An 18,465-nucleotide genomic window follows, 5' to 3' on the forward strand; every position below is an offset into this window, starting at 1 on the left:
TGCATGCTTTTCTACGTTGGCATGCATGGGTGAATAGTGGATTTCACTGGTTGCATAGTGTGAGTACATTGCGCCTGCCAGGAGTTGTGCAATGAGGCCAGGGAGTGGAGTACAGGCACTCAGTGGGCCATTTACGGTTGGTTCGCGTTGCCGTATTTCTCGCCATGGCGGAATGGTACTTTACGACGTGCTTGATGGCGTTCAGTACATGTCCGCTAGGGTCAGAATTCGCGTACCGTTGCGCCATGGCGGTGATTCCGGTTTTGCAAGGCGCGCGTGCGCGTACTTGGTGCAGTTAGCGTTGCCGTTCACTGCGGTGTCGCTAATGGCATCGTACTTTACGGTGACGGGTCATGATCGCAACGAGCGGTGTTCGATGGCGGTATTGCATTTCCGCCATCATTTTTCCATTTCCGCAAGGGTCGTAATGAGGCCCTTTGTCACAAACTGCGACGAACATTGGGAGGCACGCTGTGGACTTTTTTTCCGAGTCTCAATTTTTATGCAATATGGTGGTGCAAGAAATCCATAAAAGAGATGCGTCGGGGTGCTGTGCTGGAAGCACCCGTCTGCGGTTTCAAGCCAGGCCTCCTCCGCCATCTTGTATTATTTGTTTGGTAAACGTTTCCTGCGTTTTCCTGTTTTGAGTTATTTCAAATTGCAAATAGCACATAAGCAACACGTGTTTAAAACATATATGTTTGCCTAATAAACTAAATGAAATGTATCCCTACGTTTATTTTACCGAGATTTTAAAAGTAAATTAAAGGAGTTTTAATAAAAGCAGTGGCTTCAACTAGTTCGAAGAACATTTTTAAAGATTATCAATGTCCGCGGGAAGAGCTGATCATTCCTTTTGCAACAGCGCGAACAACATTTTCTGCGCAATCAAATCAGTCATACGAAACAATGGGCTGATTTACAACACGGGTTTTAATTATTTTTCCTATTGAAAAAATGAAACATTTCTAAATTAGGCCCATTGTATAGTAGTGTTTTGGTATCGCGAACAGAAACACAGCTACACAAAATTGCATTTCAGCTTCAGTTCAAGTCATCACTATTTTCGGAGTTGGCACGTGTATTTCTAATAATCGTATAAATCCTACCTCATAAGATGTAAAACAAAATTAACATTGTTTTAAGTGAATTGATTTCATGAAGACATCTATTTTTTCGGCTTAAAACATGATGGTGTTGGGAATTCAAATTCAGTTTATTTTTCCTCTTCCCCCTAAATTTAAATAACTGTCAGAGGCAGGCCTTTCTTATGCTGCCAACCGGTTGCCTCAGATTCCGTTTAAATATGAATCTCCTGGAGACAATCTGTAAAAATGTTGCAGGGTTTCAGATCTCGTCCCTTCTTTTCATTCCTAAATGAGAAGAAAGGACGGGCATTGAGGCGCTAATAGGGTGGCAGATGGTTGTTGATGGTGGAAACATGGAAAAGCAGCTGGGGAAGTCATTAAGAAATAATACGGGGGACGCCCCAGCCATACAGGCCGGCCCAGGCCCAGCACTTGTCGGAAACCAGAAGCAATTTTGGGAATCAAATATTGATATAATCCGCATCTCAGTTCATCAGAGCATTGATTTGCTGCTGTTAACCCAACCAATTGAGAGGGTGGCCACAATTCTGAGTAGTCTGGAAAATAAATATTGGCGTATAAACAAACATGCCTGCTATTTGGGCTAGACTGCACAAAAACACCTACATTTGCTTATAGTGGAAAATGTTGCTTTAAGGTGTCAGGCCATAAACCATGCTAACCTGTCTCCTTGGTTTTAAAGACTACCAAGCCATTAACAAGTGTACCAAAACAAGTAATTAATCAACTTGCCCTTAGCTTCCCATCCCTCCCTTGCCCCTGCAACTTCACTCATCATCCTACCCACCTCCCTCCCGATCTTCTCCCTAAGCCAACGCCTGTCCTTCTTCTATACCTCTTCCCTATTCTTTCACCGTCAGGCTAGCCTATCCATCCAAACAGAACTAACCCCCACTCTTTACCACCCTAATAACTCTGTCAGCTTCTCCCAACCATCCTTCAAAGGGCGTGTTCCCAACAGACAGAGAACCCCTCTTCAGAGGTGGTCTTTCTGCTCCCCACACTTCACTTCCAACTCTTCAATACTTCTATTGTCATTCTAATGTCCAACAACTCAGTTTCCACATGCAGCCTTCAAACAACTGTGTCCCCAGCTCCCACACAGCTCTTGCCTGCCCACATCACTTTACATGTCCTCCTTCAACCTACTCTTGGCTGCACAGCCCGGCTGACCTGCCACATCAGCAACAACTACATTCCTCATATATTACCAAGCGCAACTACTAACCCAGCATGTCAAAAAACCACCACCAGTTATACCTTTAACGGTCCCTTCCTTGCCTCCTTTTATGACCCCTAGAAAAACTGAAACTAAAAATGGGGGATCTTCAAAAACCAGGGTGTGTTGGTGGGAAACTCGTCTTATCAACTGATACTTGTTCGCAAACCTTCCATGGCCCTTCTTATAGTGTGGAGACCCCTCAGGCCCTAGGAAAATGTTCACTGCCCCTCTAAGTGCAGGGCCAAATCCCCACAGGGGGAATGCAATTGCATGCCCCCCCCAAGGACTTCCTGTGGGCTAGACGGCACAAAAACACACAGACTCACATATAGTGGAAAAGGTTGCATTAATGTGACAGGCCACAGCTTACAACCTGGCTCCTTGGCCCTACGTACTACCAAACCATTATAAAATGTACCAAACAATTCATCAACTCCCCCATAGATCCCTCTCATCCTCCCTTCCTGATACAACTCCCCTCACCATCCTACCCAACTTTCTCCCCCATCCTGTCACTGAGACAACGCCCATTCTTCTTCCATACCTCTTGCCCATTCTTTTACCTCTGGGGTTAGCCTGTCCAGCCAAACAGCGCGATCCCCCTCCTTTACCGCACAAATAACCCTGTCTGCTACCCTAACCATCCTTCAAAAGACTGTGTCCCCGGCATACAGAAAAACCCTCTCCAGAGGTGGATTTTCTGCCCCCCCACCCCCCACTTTTCACCTCCAACTCTTCAATACTTCTTCTACTGCCATTCTAATGTCCAACATGTGATGTTTGTTCCCCATTATGGTCAGGCAGAGGGCTGGACACATGTTTAAGGAGAAGTAGAAACATAAGAATTGGTGGGGCCATTGTAAGAGTGAAACTGAGTGCACCTATGATGCAGTGCCATTGATTAAACATTGAATAAATGTTATCAAATAAAAAGTGCATTGGGTGTCCTATGGAACCCACCCAGGGTTCATTTTAAAGGGGATAAAAAGCTAGTTGGAGCCATATAAAACATAATTTATGTGATGTACTTAACTTAAGTTATGATCAATTTTATGATTCTAGCATTTTCATAAATCTGAGGAATTGGAAATATTGATAGATTAATAGACAGTGAAATTAATGTTGGAAGTATGTTGTGTCCGAGTTATAACTATTTCCGCACAACAGCAAACCGCAACAAATGGTGGCTACGCCCAGGAAGGGCATGCCAACATAAAATTAGCATTTTCTGACTCGCCATACAATGTAGAATCCAAAAATATATATATGTATGTAGTTATCTGAAGAATTAGCATAGCTGCCATGTCGTTACATTTTCAAAACCCAAAAAGGTAAATCCCACATGTCATTTTGAGATGACAAATCTTCCTCCACCCTCAGCCTATATCATACAGCCCTCAACTCCTGGTCCTATCAGCAGCCAGTTGGCCTCTTGGTGGGAGGTGAAGGGAGAGTGCTAGCCAATCCTTACAGTGGGAACTATGATAATGTAGAAGTGTCATCAGCCCTATAAGAGGTCAATTTTGCATCAGAACAGGACTTTTCCATTTGATTCCAGAGGTAGCCTGCTGCTGGATTCTTGCGAGGAACACCTAGCAGAGAGTCCTCAATCCTTGCATTGGAGACAGTGACAGGGAAATCTAGAAGCTATCTGGGACCCAATCAAATATACCAGAGGGAGTCTGGGTGCAGGAGAAAATCCTTGACTGAAAATCCTTGACCAGATCTGTGCTGTCCTCAAAGTAGCCCTGCTGTTTTCCCTGACCAAAGCCTCCCATGTAAGTAGAGATATCCTAAATTGCATCAAAAGTGTGAGGGGGGAAACTGCCAGCCTTAATCTCTCTTTCGCATAGCAGATAGGAGGGTGGTACTGGGAAGGCCCTTGGCACATTGAATTAAATCCAATTCAAATGAATTCCACTATAGAATATCATCCTATCCATTTAAATTGAATTGTGTTGGGAAAAGCCTGCCTTAATCCTTTCCATGAAATTGTGGAGAGGGGGGAATCTGTGTAAATCCTTAGCGCATTGAATTGAAGTTAAATCAATTAATTCCCATATATAAAATCATGGTATGAGTGTTGTTAGAATTTGAAATTAACAAAGTTCATACCGAGTATGTTAGAGTCGGTATAGACAATAAAGACTTGGATAACTGTCCTTCTGAAACCCCTGACTCCTGTCCCAGGGGGGTCCATAATCCCAAAATAGGTAACCCTAAAACTCTGCTATTCAAGTGAATGTAGAGGGTGCAAAATGAAATTCCCCTTTTATTCCATTGCACCCCAAAGCAGAATAACCAAGAATGGTTTCTCATTTGAATGTGTGTTAAAAAATGATTTCCTTTTTGAGTTTCTTTTCATAACATTGGGCCTCATTACGAGCATGGTGGTAGTCGTGCCTGTTTTAAAGGCACGGCTACCGCCAAACTCGCTACCGGCATCGCCACCCGCGAATGGGCAATTACCGGCGCATTATGAGTTGAATGGGCTGGTAATTGCCCATTCGCGGGTGGCTGTAATGCCGGGCTCCCCATCCCCGTGGGGAACATGGATGCACCGGCATCTTTGATAACGGTGCCAGTGCAATTACGAGTTCTGCTCGCGGATGCTGCACAGCCCGCCAGGTCAGACCTTGCGGGCTGTCAGCCATCCGCAAGAAGAACTCATAATTCAGCGGTACGGTCACAACATTATCTTTTAAATAAAAGTTGAAAAACTATTTCCCCATTTGAGTTCTTTTTTCCAACGGTGGCATTCAAATAAAAGCCTAAAAACCATTGTCCCATTCAGTTTCTTTCTCAACCATTGCCTTTCCATATCAAGTTGAAACGATTTTCCCATTGTATTGTGAATTTTTTCTATGGGTTAACTTGCAATTAATTCTGATGTAAGTTGTGACTGCATGGTTCTACATTTTACCTGTGTTGTTTTAATAATGGAAAGTAATTTGGAGTTGTGATATTGGGTATTGCAACAGCATTGGTGGTTGATGTTGGTGGATATTCCGTTTTGTCAAACCTTTAGCAAATACATATATAGTCTTACTGTACACCAGCCTGGTTGCTAGCTCTTCTGGGCTATAGAGGGTGTTTGTTGGGGTGGTGCAAGACGGGTTGGAACCCTCACTAAAGGTGAATCTGTATAAGCGCTTTGGGTGCGTACCACCTTGCTTGGGAATGGGGGGAAGGAACTCCCTGAGTTGAGTGTGAGCACTTAATTAATTGAAACAAAGCTGGGGGTTCCTGGACGGGTTTTAGTTGAGAATCTTCACTTGTGACAGTGCAGTAGCAGTAGACTATTCATTTGGGAGTAATTGCATTGCAGTGGATTGAATGTTGTGTTGCATTGTGAAGGTGCTATTCAGACCTGTACCCTGGAATCCGGGGTGGTGTGTAGATAAACCAGTATTGACTTTGAGTCATCATTGTGAGTGGAAATTAAGCAGGAACAGGGTTGAGATTGTTGCCCTTGCATAGAGAGTATATCAGGCGCAGAACACAATTCAGAATGAGGACCGTAGAAATCAATATGGTCAGGAAGCACCTCCTATCCAAATTTGTTATTAAAGGTAAATGGCTAGAACAAGAACATGAAATGTGGCAAGCTAGAATGATGCAAGAGGTTACCTCTGCAAATGTTAATATATGGCAATATAATGGGCTGTTACACCAGGCCCTGACAAACTTTTATATAACACTGACCAGCAAAGATGAGCAAATTAAAATGGCTCACTCAGCTCAAAGCATATATGTAATTCCATGTGCTGATCATGGAAGAAAGACACCAGGATATTGTGGCCTCTGTGCAAAACCAGGCTGAGCTTTTAAATCAAGCTCTTAGAGAGTTGAAACAGTTAGAAGCAAAAGCACAACAGAACCAATATTCAGAGTCAAAATTAGAAAATATTATTCAACAGCTAAAAGATGACTTAACAACACAACAGCAAGTGAATGCAGAGCGAGAGGCTCAATTGTATGCACTACAAGGGAAGTATAAAGAATGTGTTGGAAAAACTAAGCACAAGTCCACACAAATCAAATGAGCAGGTTATTAACAATAGAGCCTGCATAGAGGATATGTTCACATTCCAAGCACAGGTTAAACAACTAAAAGCTGACAAAGGCCATTTAATCATTAAGGAGGTTCATTCTCAGGGTGAATTCGATCAGATGCAGCAAAATTCTGAACACCTTGAAACAGCAGAGAACACAGTCGAGGGAAGAAAATTTCAAATTAAGTGAAGAGAATAGTGCCCTGTTTCAGGAAGTGCTTCAGTTAAGGACGGATGTGGAGAAACGTGAGCTATGTTCTCAAGAACTGACTGACATGAGGCTAGAAAATGCTAAATGAATGGAACATGCGAGGCAGGAAGAGGCTGACATAGAGCAGGCAACACAGGCCGAAATTGCACAAGGGGAGGAGATTAATCTCCTGAAAAAGAAACAATCTCAATATGTGCAGACGATACGAACCTCACAGAAGGAAAATGACTCCCATTGAGAAGAGAACAAGCGACTAAAAGACTGATAAATGTCACAAAGTAGAGTGCTGGAAGCCATTCAAGCACTGGTGTCAGAATTGAAAACCAGGCCTCTATATATCACCAAGAGATAGGGACTGACAAAAACAAAGGTAAGGGGTTGGAAAGTGAAATTGTCAAATGCAAACAGGCTTTAAGGCATCCCAGCCAGTCAGGGTATGGAAAAGCACCCTGCGGGTATGGAGTGATGGACTCCTTACCAGGGGCCTCAAGCCAACTCACCCCCTCATATGTACAGGGAGCAGCTGACTTCATACCTGCCAGTTTTCGAGAACAGGGAAACATGAGGCAGCTGGACACAACAAGGCCTAGTCCAACTGAGCCAGAAGGCCAGTCCTTATCAGATATTGATGAATGTTCATCTCTATCCAGTAGGAAGGATGGTGGTTAGACCAGTGGGCTCTGGGAATTGAAGAATACCCTGGCAAGTACTTCTGACCAGGAGGGCTCCTATGATGAAAGGATCAGGAAGTTGGAGTAGCAGAAAATGAAGTTACAAAGAGTCCACCTGATCCGCTTTGCAGACAAAGAAGAACCAGAGTCTAGTCCTCAAAAGAGAATCTTAAAAACCTCCACACTTCAGGGAGGTAGGGGTAATTCCCCACCATACATGGAAGGAGGGATGAGGAAGATGAGTACTCCCCTGTGCAAAAAGGCGAGTACAAGGGAAATGACCCTGAGAGCCCACAGCCCCACAGGGCTGAAGAGTCCAGACCCCAGAATTCTGGGAGGTATCCCCAGTCTCATAGAGGTAGGGAGCACCTAGAGGGCAGGGAACTGACCACCAATAGCAACATCTCTGAGTCAGAGGGTGAGTGGACTCAAGTGCAGCAGAAAAGAAAGTCTGCCAAACAGAGGAGAGGTCTTGTGAAAGACCCAATTCGGCAGATAAACGCGATAAAGAACTTTACGACTCCCTACCATAAGAACACCAAATATTTAGTATGGGAGCATATAGAGCTTTATGACCAGATTATGAGTTAATTTGGTATTAAGAGTGATAGTAATTCCATGGAGTTTGTCAAATAGACATTTCCCCATGAATACTCTAGCTTCTTTGCAGGGCTGGAGGACCAAGATCACCAAAAATGGTCCACCTATGAGGCGGCCATTTTAAAATCCCTCTCCATTCACAGAAATCCTTAGGAGGCCTACAAAGAGCATACAACCTGCAATGTGGGGAACACCAAGCATCTAGAGAGTTTGTGCAAGAGCTGAAGCAAGCATTTGCCCAGGCCTCTAGGCTGGTGAACACCAATAGGTGGGAGTTCATCAACACATTCTTCTGTGCATTCCTGAAATACATTATGACCCAACTAGTAAGGCATTCCATGAGCCTAGGATTCGGGATTGGGTGATAGAACAGGCCACCCGGATTTATCAGGTCCAAAAGCCCTCTGAAAACAGAAACAACCCTAAGAAACCCAAACCTTCAAACACACCCGCTGCTGCAAAGGTAGCAGAAGTGAAAAATACTCCCATATTGGACTTGGAGATGGGGGGCCTGAAAATACTCCTCCCACCAACAAGCAGAATGAGTGGCAGAGGAGACCCTAGGATCCAACACAATCAGGTGGTAACCAGTCAGGGTACCAGACCAACATTCCATCTGGCCCTGCTACCTATATCAGTCAAAGTTGCAAGGGTAACAGACCCATCCTGGGGTATGTATGGACTCCTCGGCACAAGGGGTTTCCACTCAGATAAATACTGCTCCAGGAAACATCCCTCCAAACTTCTCTTCAAATTTCCCCCCAAACTTCCCACAGGAAGGAAGAATTACTCCAAACCCTAACCTAAGTTTCTTTCCCAGATACGCTTCAACCCCCAATTTCCAGAACAATCTTCCTCTCTCTCCCCGCTTTCAGGACAATAGATTCCCAAATCCGGGAGAAGGGAGACCTATGATTAAAGGTTATCAGGGAAACTCCCAGTCCCCAAGTTACTGTCGGAGAAAGGACAGCTACCCTTTCCGGGAGCAGCAAAGGTATGTATGAAGACCTCCCTACCAACCAGAAAAATGTCCACAACTGGAACAACAAGTCCAACAAATACCATAGACCTGGGTCGCATGTTGAGGACTCAGCAGAATCCTCCAATGGAAACTTCTGCCCAGAATAACTTGACACCCCGGTCTGGTGCCCCGGAGCAATAACGGGAAGAAAACTCTAACAACCAACAGGTTCCAGAGGAGGGGGCCCGGTGGTAGGGAGATGTGAAGCCCTATGGAAGCTTCCTTTCCCACTGGAACAAAACCGCTGGAAACCTTCAAGCCTGAAATGAAATCCTCTACCCAGTAAAACAACTAGAACTTAAAGAACAGAGAGTAAGTAGGAGAAATTGAAAGCCAAAGACAACCCACTTTGAGAAGGAAGTTTGCATCATCCCTTTCAAAGGAGAACAATCCCTGGAGGATTCGGTCAAGAAAATCATCTCTTTCAGAGGTGGAGGGATCCTTCCAAAGGAAAAATGGGTCCCAAAAGACCCTGATGTTGACGGGGTAAGTATGGATACAGACCCAGAGCCAGAAGCTGTAAAACCCACACAATGTCACACAGATGACTCTGAAAGAACTCAGGTATCCTCCCCCCAAACAGGTTTTAGTAACTGTCTCCCGGAAAAGGGGGGACAGCAAAGAATCAGGGGGAAAAGGGGACCTACCAATCCCAACTGTTTCTGGGTATAAAATCCTTTTTACAGATTCCCGGACTCCAACACAAAAAACTCTCTGAGATCACACAGTGTTGGAGTTCCAGATAAAAGGATTAATTGCCAAACTGGAACAGAAAGCAAATTTTCTTTGCCCCCTTGAGGAGACAGAAGGAAGATTGAATGTATCCGTCAAGGTACAGGGTCAGTGTGCATTATCAGCGCTGGTGGACACTGGATCCCAAGCCACCCTCCTGTCCAAAAAGGCCTTCAACCAACTAATTTCAGGAACGGGAGAGAGTCACCAAATTCCCCTCACACCTCTTCCTGGACAACTCCAAAACTTCAATGGGAATGATATTTCCGTTGAAGGCACTGCAGATCTGGAGATCAAAATTGGGCAACATAGGGTGAAACACCAGGTAATCATCGTCACTCCAGAAGGAAGACCCTATCTATTCGGGAATGACCTCCTTTGGAAGTTATTACCCTTGATTGACTTTGTTGAAAAGGTCATCTGGACTCAGACTAACCGGCCAATCAAATTAAAACAAAGTACAAATGATGTGAGTTTGAATGGCACATGCCACATGATTGAACTGTTGTCCAACCAAATAGAATTCCATTTTAGGAACAATCAAGTCCCAGACATCACTATAGTCTCTGTAGGAGAACAATCTGTTGATGGGAACCCTTCTCCATTTTTGAGAATGAACCTCCATCCCAGTTTTAAGTGGCATTCCACACTGAAAGGAAATACTCTGAAATTGTATACCAATCTACAATCAGAAGACAACCCAAATCCCATGATAAGAGATGGTGAAAACCCAGCTCAAAGTTTGACCGACATCCAGATAAAGGGTGAACAGCTGTGTTTCCCCATTCAGGTAAATGAGAGGGAGGAGCCTGTTCTCGCCAGAGTATGCCTGAATAACGGAAGAAGCTTCATCAGCGAAGCGTTAGGCAGGAAACTGTCAAAAGATCAGACCATTCACACATGTACATTGATTGATAATTGGGAAATGGGCCTGGAAACTCCCAATTACAAATATTTCCTGTTTACCAGGTGTATGCTAAAAGTTTCCATTGGCGATAAAAGCATAGGGCATAATTGTTGGGTTGTGAGAGATGTCCCATCCACCTTTTACTTAGGCTGTAACATTCTCAATCGATTCACAGTTATTTTTTAACCTAATTAATAACAAGGCCTTGTCCCAACTGGGGGCTAAACCCATGGGCTTTGACAACACTGAGAAAGCATTTTGGTCAGCAAATAGCTGGCGTATTCGGTTGAAGTTAAAGTGAGAGAAGAGGTTACCATCTGAGAACAGGTGCGACAATTTACAATTCCCCTAAAAATTAAGCGAGGACAGAACCTCAAAGACAAGTACGCATATATAAATTTGAATGATCATCTCCAACAACTAGGTTTGTATCGACAACCCTAGTTGACCTAGAACACAACACCATTTGTATTTTGGCGGATAACAGCAACCCTTGTAGCATCAATTTGGGTGCAGACACCTTCATTGGAATGGCGGTTGATGCTCAACATTATTCTATCGATTTAGGTAATGAGATCCTTGGACCAATTCCAAATGACTGCTTCCATATACACGACAGAATCCCTCTTTCATTATTCCCATCAGACCTTAGTTTGCCTGCCTTTCTTTTCTTTTCTTTCTTTCTTTCTTTCTTTCTTTCTTTCTTTCTTTCTTTCTTTCTTTCTTTCTTTCTTTCTTTCTTTCTTTCTTTCTTCATTCTATTACTTACAATTGTAAACACAATAGTATCAGGCAGTTGATCACAGGGCAGCAGACACTGATCAGATACATTTAGGAAACCCAGCTAGTGGGGCAATGGGCATTGCTCACAACAAAAACACTTTATTGGTCTTGATGCCCCTTTTTTACTGAGCCCAAATTAAGCCTAAAGTCAGTTCACAGGATCACAGCTTCAGGCTGACCCTTCACTGTGTCAAATATAAGTGTGCCACCAGTACGCAGGAACACAGCTTCGCAAAAGTAAATCATTACCCACTGGACCCAACACACTTAGGTTATAGCGCTTTCTTACTTTGAAGCCGGATAGAGTTGCATGAAGTTATGTCAAACTGGGAAAGTCGCACCTGTCACAGTTTATTACATGGCATACGCAAGTAAGGGATGTCTTTCCACTACAATGAATTTGGTGCACAATAAATACGCTTTACTTTCTATACTTCAGGTCCTTTTTTGATAAGGCCACCAACCCATCTAGCACACAACCCCAACGGATACCCAGTGTCACAATGGACTAGGAACGAGGCCGGTGAGTATTAATAAGATCTTTATTAATATATTTATTAAAATCAATTTAGAAGCAACAGATTACATCAGCTACCAATATTGTGGCAACCCAAAAATGCAATGACTTCTGTAAAGCGACCACGTTGAAATATCCTGTCACCAATACTTCCTTTCAAATTACAAACAGAAAAAGAACAATTCAACACACAACAATAGAACAATGGTTAAACACTTCCCCTGCGACCTTCACCCCACAAACATCAATTGGGCTTGATTTCTTTGAATAGAAGGCAGTGGAATGTAGTGGGATTGCAAGGGTGGTGCTTACAGGAACAATATGGGAGACAAAAAGGAAAGGCTAAAATTAGTTTGGCACAGCACAATGGGAAAATGGGTTTTAATTTTTTTATCACAACTGCTATGGGAAAGAATACAAATTAATGGAATTCGTTCTTCTTATACTTAGAAAGACAGGCAGGGCATTAGCGAATACCAGTCAGCAGTTTCGCCACACCTGACAATAACACAGAGGGCTTTAAGTTTATGATCAGAACATAATGTGAAAACCGATTTTGGGATGTTTAGCATAATTTCAGTGGGGAAAGAAAATGCAAATGGGAACTCGTTATTTTCTTACAATGGGGGCATAGGAACAGAATGGGAAAATGGGAACAATTTTGTTTTGCACCTTACAATGGGAAAATATCGACAATTTTGTTTTGCAGCTTATAATGGGAAAATAGGGACAATTTCGTTTTTCACCTTACAATGAGACAAAACAGGAAAACAGGGCTTTTTGGCGTACATTTTTTGGCAAATCTTTAGGACTAAACTGGCTCATAAAACACAAAACACTAAGAAAAGATTGTTGGATTCAAATTCCACCAGTACAGATCCCGTGAATTCAATGGGGGAATTCATTGATTTATTTAGACAAATATGCTAATGATCGACACACGGAAATGGATTCTCCAATGGGGGAAGGACTGAAATCTGCAGGGAAATGGGGATTGTGCAATGGGAAATTATCTAAGGCAATGCTCCAAGAATACAGGGCCTACACACTCTATGGCTTTTGGTGTTTAGTTATACTTACAAGAGAGGTCTGGACTGAACATCAGGAAGGGTCAGGGCACTGATGGGACAGCAACAGGGTGCCAATCAAGGTCTCTGCTGAGTCCTCCAGGAGTTCCAAGTCAGCTTCAAACTCCTGGCTCCTCTGCAAGATTTAGGTCTCTCAGTGCTGGGGTGTTTCTCCAGATTTTGGCAGTAGATCACCTCCTGGGATTATTGGGAAAAGTCCTGCTCTGAGGCGGGCAGATTTAGGTATAGTGCAAATGACATCACAGATTTGTCATAGTTCTCAGAGAAGGGATTGGTTAATGCTCCAGTACCCCACTCCCACCTGTGTGTTGATAGGTCCAGAAAATGTTGGAATGCTTTGGGACACCAGAGGAGGAGACCACTTCATCATCTCATCTCGACTGGTGGGCTTGGTCATGTTTTTGCACTTATCTCACTACCTTGCAAATACCCTTAACTTCCATGTTTTGACAGATATGAATGCATTTCTGAAAACTAATATTTTGCTGCAAGTCCAATGTCACTACTCAGGAGTTTGGGTGGCATTCCTGTGCAGAACCACAGTTTTTCATCATTTACTCTGGACTCATCAGTGAAAAATATGGCCTGTTATGGGTGCCATACTGATCATATTTTACATGCTTTATCAATTCTTTGCATCACCGGTAAACACAATGAGGCCCCAATCACATTTTCCTGAATAGGTTTAGTTGTGTTTAACTCCCAAAAGTCTTTTTGAGATTACCAGAAGGAGTTAACTGTCACCTTTCCAGAAATCCCACTATGAATATTGTGCAATAAATATTGTAAAATTTAAACAATAAATACATGTCTCCCCTTTTAAAAATTGGGCACCCAACCCACTCCTTGGCTCTGGCCGCCAACCATGTTCTCCCAGTTTAAATTTCACTGTTTATGCCTGTGATGTCAAGAGAGGTTTCTGTGTTTAGATTAGCTCAGCCCTTCATGAGCTAGCACGCACAAATGCACAATTTATTGAGGCTTGTATGACCCGGAGGTCTTAAAGGATGGAGACAGACCTGTCTTTATCTTGTCCACCCCATGGATTTGATCTCTAACAGTAATTAAAGTTGCATTTTTAAGGAATTGAACAGAGGTTTGAAGTTACAGGCCCCGATGTCCAGGACAACAGGGACCCTGGGATGCAGTTTCAAATATTGAGCACTTAGAAAACAAAAAAGGCAAGCAGCACAGGGCCTTCCAAACTCAGCTGTAAATTTCCTTTTAACTTCACATTTCACTTTAAAATGAACTCTTCGAAGGCATACAGTTTCATTGCGTGTAACAAAGTTGTCCTCTGCATATTTTAGTTAAATTAGGGCATCATAATCACATTTTTAGTGGCTTTGGCAAAGTTTTTGCTTTGCAGATTGTCATGTGGAGGAAACACAAAAAGGACATTTTCTTTAATTCACACACGGGGGAAACTTCATTTTACTGCAGCTGCTAGAAACATGATCTTGGTATGTTTCACTTAAGATACTGTGCACTGTGGTTTTGTCGAATATCAGTCCAGCTCTTCATGGATTAGTCCAACTATCCTTGTCATGTGACTTGATATGATGTGTGGGGTGACTGGATTGTGAGTGTGCTGAGACTAAACATGTATTACAGTATTTTCGCGCTTTTACCAAAATAAGCTAAGTAGACCAGCTGTGAATGAGATGGAACTGAAAGGCTACCCCAGCCAATAACACTTGAAATAAAAGTACAGTAGTTCCACAAATGTGTGCTGTACACTAAATATAGTAATAAAGACAGTTTCAATCTTCACTATAAGACACTTTTAATGTGTACCAATACGGAATCAGACATTTACGATTCACATAATACTAGAAATTCCTCAAACATTTGAGATTCTCATGATACTGGAAATGCCAAATGCCAACACGTGTTTCGACCCGCTAGGTCTTCCTCAGGGTACAGTATCTTAATCATATTCCATTCTCAAATAAACCAAAACAGACATTCCATGTGTTTGGCACAAAGAAAACAGCAAATGGGGGTGAGAGAAAAAGGGAGACAAAACGGGGAGGGAGAAGAAACAATAATTAGCAATACTGAATATCCTTCATCACTTGTTGTATCCACAAATCATGAAACAATTGTTAATCATCAAATCAAAAGTCTGACCTCAAACTTGACAGAGTTCTCATAACACATTGGTGCTTGAGGTTCACCCTACTTCATAAACAGATTTACACACATTTGAGCTAAGGCATTGATAAGACTCTTGTTTGGCACATTCAATGAATCTAAATGTATATATAGTCTGCCATCTTAAAGAGTACAGGACATTGTATAAACCCATAGTCATATAGAGTGTCTCAAAATAGAGAGAATGAATTTCCCCAAGCTATCTAGTGATTCACAGTATAAAAATATACAGTCATATTGGAAATATATCCTCCTGAGCCCATATTCTACTGCTCTTAATTAGTTAACCAAACAAACATGTCCTCGTAAACTGTTCCTTGATGTCACCTCTGACTTAATTATGGCACATTAGACAGCAACACATGTCATCCAAAATTCTACTGAGATTATGTCAGACATGATATATGTTCGGCTTGAAATTACCTTATTCCTATCCTGTGTTTGAACTATTCAGTATTGTTGAAGTAGGATTCTCACAAAAAACAACTTCAATTGTTGTCTTTGTTATCCACCCTGGCGATTTTGCCAGATCCATATGTTCATCTCATCTCTTGATGAAGAATATCGTATGGTTGCTGCAATACGTTAAACAGGCTACTTGTTCTATTATTAATAAACCCTTGATTAGTGGTCCAAGTCAAACAATTCTAAGTCTGAACTTAGTAAAGCATTCTCACCATTAATTAATGGTGAAGACGTGTATCAACTCTGGTTTGCATTGAACTTGCAATAATATCACAACGTAAGCCTCGTGTGTGTTGCTTTAATGTCTCTCATCATACTGTAGCCAGACCAACATGATCATCATGTCTCTTATAGAGGAAGCTTGTTACTGTCTGTAATGGAATAAGCACATAGCACGTGAATTTAGGCTTGTACCCTTGTGAGCTAAACCAGAGAGCACATACGATCTCCCTGTGCCAAATAATACTCTTACCCGTAGTCAGTCTTGAGAACAAATATGTACGCCTATTGCGGCCTGAAAGCTCAGAGCAGCAACAGCAACCAGTCGTCTTGTGATCCTTCATTGTTTTTATATGGATTTGTTGGTTTATCACGTGCCGAGTCACATGACTTGCAAGTCTGAATTTAGAATAGCTAGTGGTGAACCTGCTATAAATGCACATATTTCAAGCTGAATATTATTGTCTCAACTGGCTCTTAAACTTTGTAATACCCATGCTGACCAAAAGCTTCTTATTTATTGTATGCCTAATTTGTAGAGCATCGTAGATTGGTCATGTGACCGCTCGCGCATCACGTGCTCCTCCATTTGAATTAGACTAGAATGCGGGTAAAGGCTTACTTTATAGCAACCGTGCATCGTGCTTGTTTCTTACGTAATAATTTTGTCCATGTGAGATTCTTTATGCTTCTATATTAGTACCTGATGGGTAATTACGCATGCGGACGTGCTCGTGTCCCACAATGATAAAGCAGAACCTCCCGTTTTTAACTCACAAAGGGGCACTATTCTATGTAAAGTCTTTTATATCTGAAAGAGAGGAAAAGACCTGTCCGTAATGATGGGATATTGATATTGAACATTTAACTCCCAGTCAAAGGTTCCAAATGAGAAAAGGGATATATACACCAGCGTGTCAAATATTTAATATGAAATAAAGGTAAAAATAAATATGAAGAATTTCCCAATACCAATCCTCAAAGTTTTGTCTGATCTAATTTAAATTTGACCTAATGCTCAAATGCTGGCGCATGCACAGTGCCTGATATATTGCACTTATTGTTTGAGATTATAAGAGCTATCTTCCCATAGGGTAATGGTTGTTGGTCAGGTTTTCACCAAAGTTCTACAAAGGGATGATACAATGTCTATTGCTCCCTTCATGTTGGCAGTCCTCACAAGCAATGTACACTTGTAAATATTGATGTAATTCTGAAACCACAAAAGTAATATACTTGGATACTTGGTTCTCCTATTTCCCACCAGGGTTGCACACAAATGAAGATAGATCCCCAGATGTTTGGTCAGAATATTTCATAACAACACATTCAGTTCATGTTCCTTATTGAGTCAAAAATTTGATGCATCTCAATTTACAGATCATCCGTGCCTCAAGTTGTCGAAGATGCAATTGTCGATCACCTCCTCTGATATGTGTTTGAGCCTGTTGTAGACCCACAAAGCGAATGTCTTGACTATTGTCACTTTGGTGAGAAGTTTTCCAATGAATGGCAAATGGAAACTTTGGGTCTTGACTATTCAAATTGGGCAGATGTTCTCGTATTCTAGGTCATAACTCACAAATAGTGCTTCCGACATAGACATTTTTTGAAAGGCAGTTGGCATCTTTCCATATTTTGCAATTTAGCACATTTCCTTTGCTTTTGGTTTGAATATACAATGCATTATGTTCCACATTATTTCAGGGCAGGCCTTTTACCTGTCCCCCCATGACTCTGGCCTCTTTATCTCTTGCATCCAAGGGCTATTTCACCCCACAAATTCCCCTCACCTGGATCTTTGATGTATTTATGCAGAGAAGAGCAAGGAGAGAGTAGGGTGTCCATAGCACAGAGGCCTGGGTTTATCCCAGGGATTTTGTTTAGAGCGTGTCTACTCATTTACTGGTCCTGATGGAGTGGTGCTCTGGTCGGTCCTCCACTCTTTTCAGATTTTTATTTTTCTATTAGGTTTTTGTCCTTGGCCTCTCCCGTTCTGACAGCTCCACATCTGGCCTGTAGAGGCAAAGAGTAATTTAATCTGCCAAGAAGAAAGAGAGATTAAGTATTTCATATAATACTATTTTCCCAGGTAGGGACGTGAAAGATGACAACAAAAGAACAAGAGAAACAGCACAGTATATCACATTACAAACATTGCTTTACATGCCCATCCTTCGTAATAACTTCAAAATAAGGATAATTGTTCTACTCCCTGTAAATGTATGATTTTCTTCATCCGGGTTGCCATTCTTTTACCTCTACTCTTCAGATGATTCTTCAATCAGTCGCAAGTTCTGCTTTGGATGACAGCTCTTCAACTGATTGATGTGAACCCATTTCTGTTCCATTTGTTCTGCTTTAGGGATGCAGATTTTATAGATGACAGGTGAGATTTTATCTGCAATTTCTGGTATGCTCACCTGGTCTCTGCGGGGACGTTGGGGCACGGTTGCAGCCCTCCCAGGAAGTAGGACCCTCCTATCTGCTTTTTCCTGCTGCAAATAGGCTGTGGGCTGCTGCGATGAATTGTAACACTGCTCCTCTAGATTATTAATGGAGAACTCTCTGTCCTGTTACTTCTGGCAGGGGCACATGTAGAATGAGGAGCAAGTTACTTCACTGGTCCTTTATATGTGGTTTCCAGTCCGATGATTCCACACCTTTCTGGTAAGTGTCCTTCTGTTTTCTCTTTGTCTTGAAGTATT

The 18,465-nt window shown here is 42.3% G+C and overlaps 1 pseudogene; it reads left to right on the forward strand.

Annotated features, from left to right (window-relative positions):
- The window catches only part of LOC138480647 (iroquois-class homeodomain protein irx-1-like), a 59,333-nt pseudogene that overhangs the window by 40,480 nt on the left and 388 nt on the right, over positions 1-18,465 (forward strand).

This window comes from Ambystoma mexicanum, chromosome 5p (genome assembly GCF_040938575.1).
Source record: "Ambystoma mexicanum isolate Mex_15411 chromosome 5p, UKY_AmexF1_1, whole genome shotgun sequence".
In the NCBI taxonomy this organism is placed as follows: Eukaryota; Metazoa; Chordata; class Amphibia; order Caudata; family Ambystomatidae; genus Ambystoma; species Ambystoma mexicanum.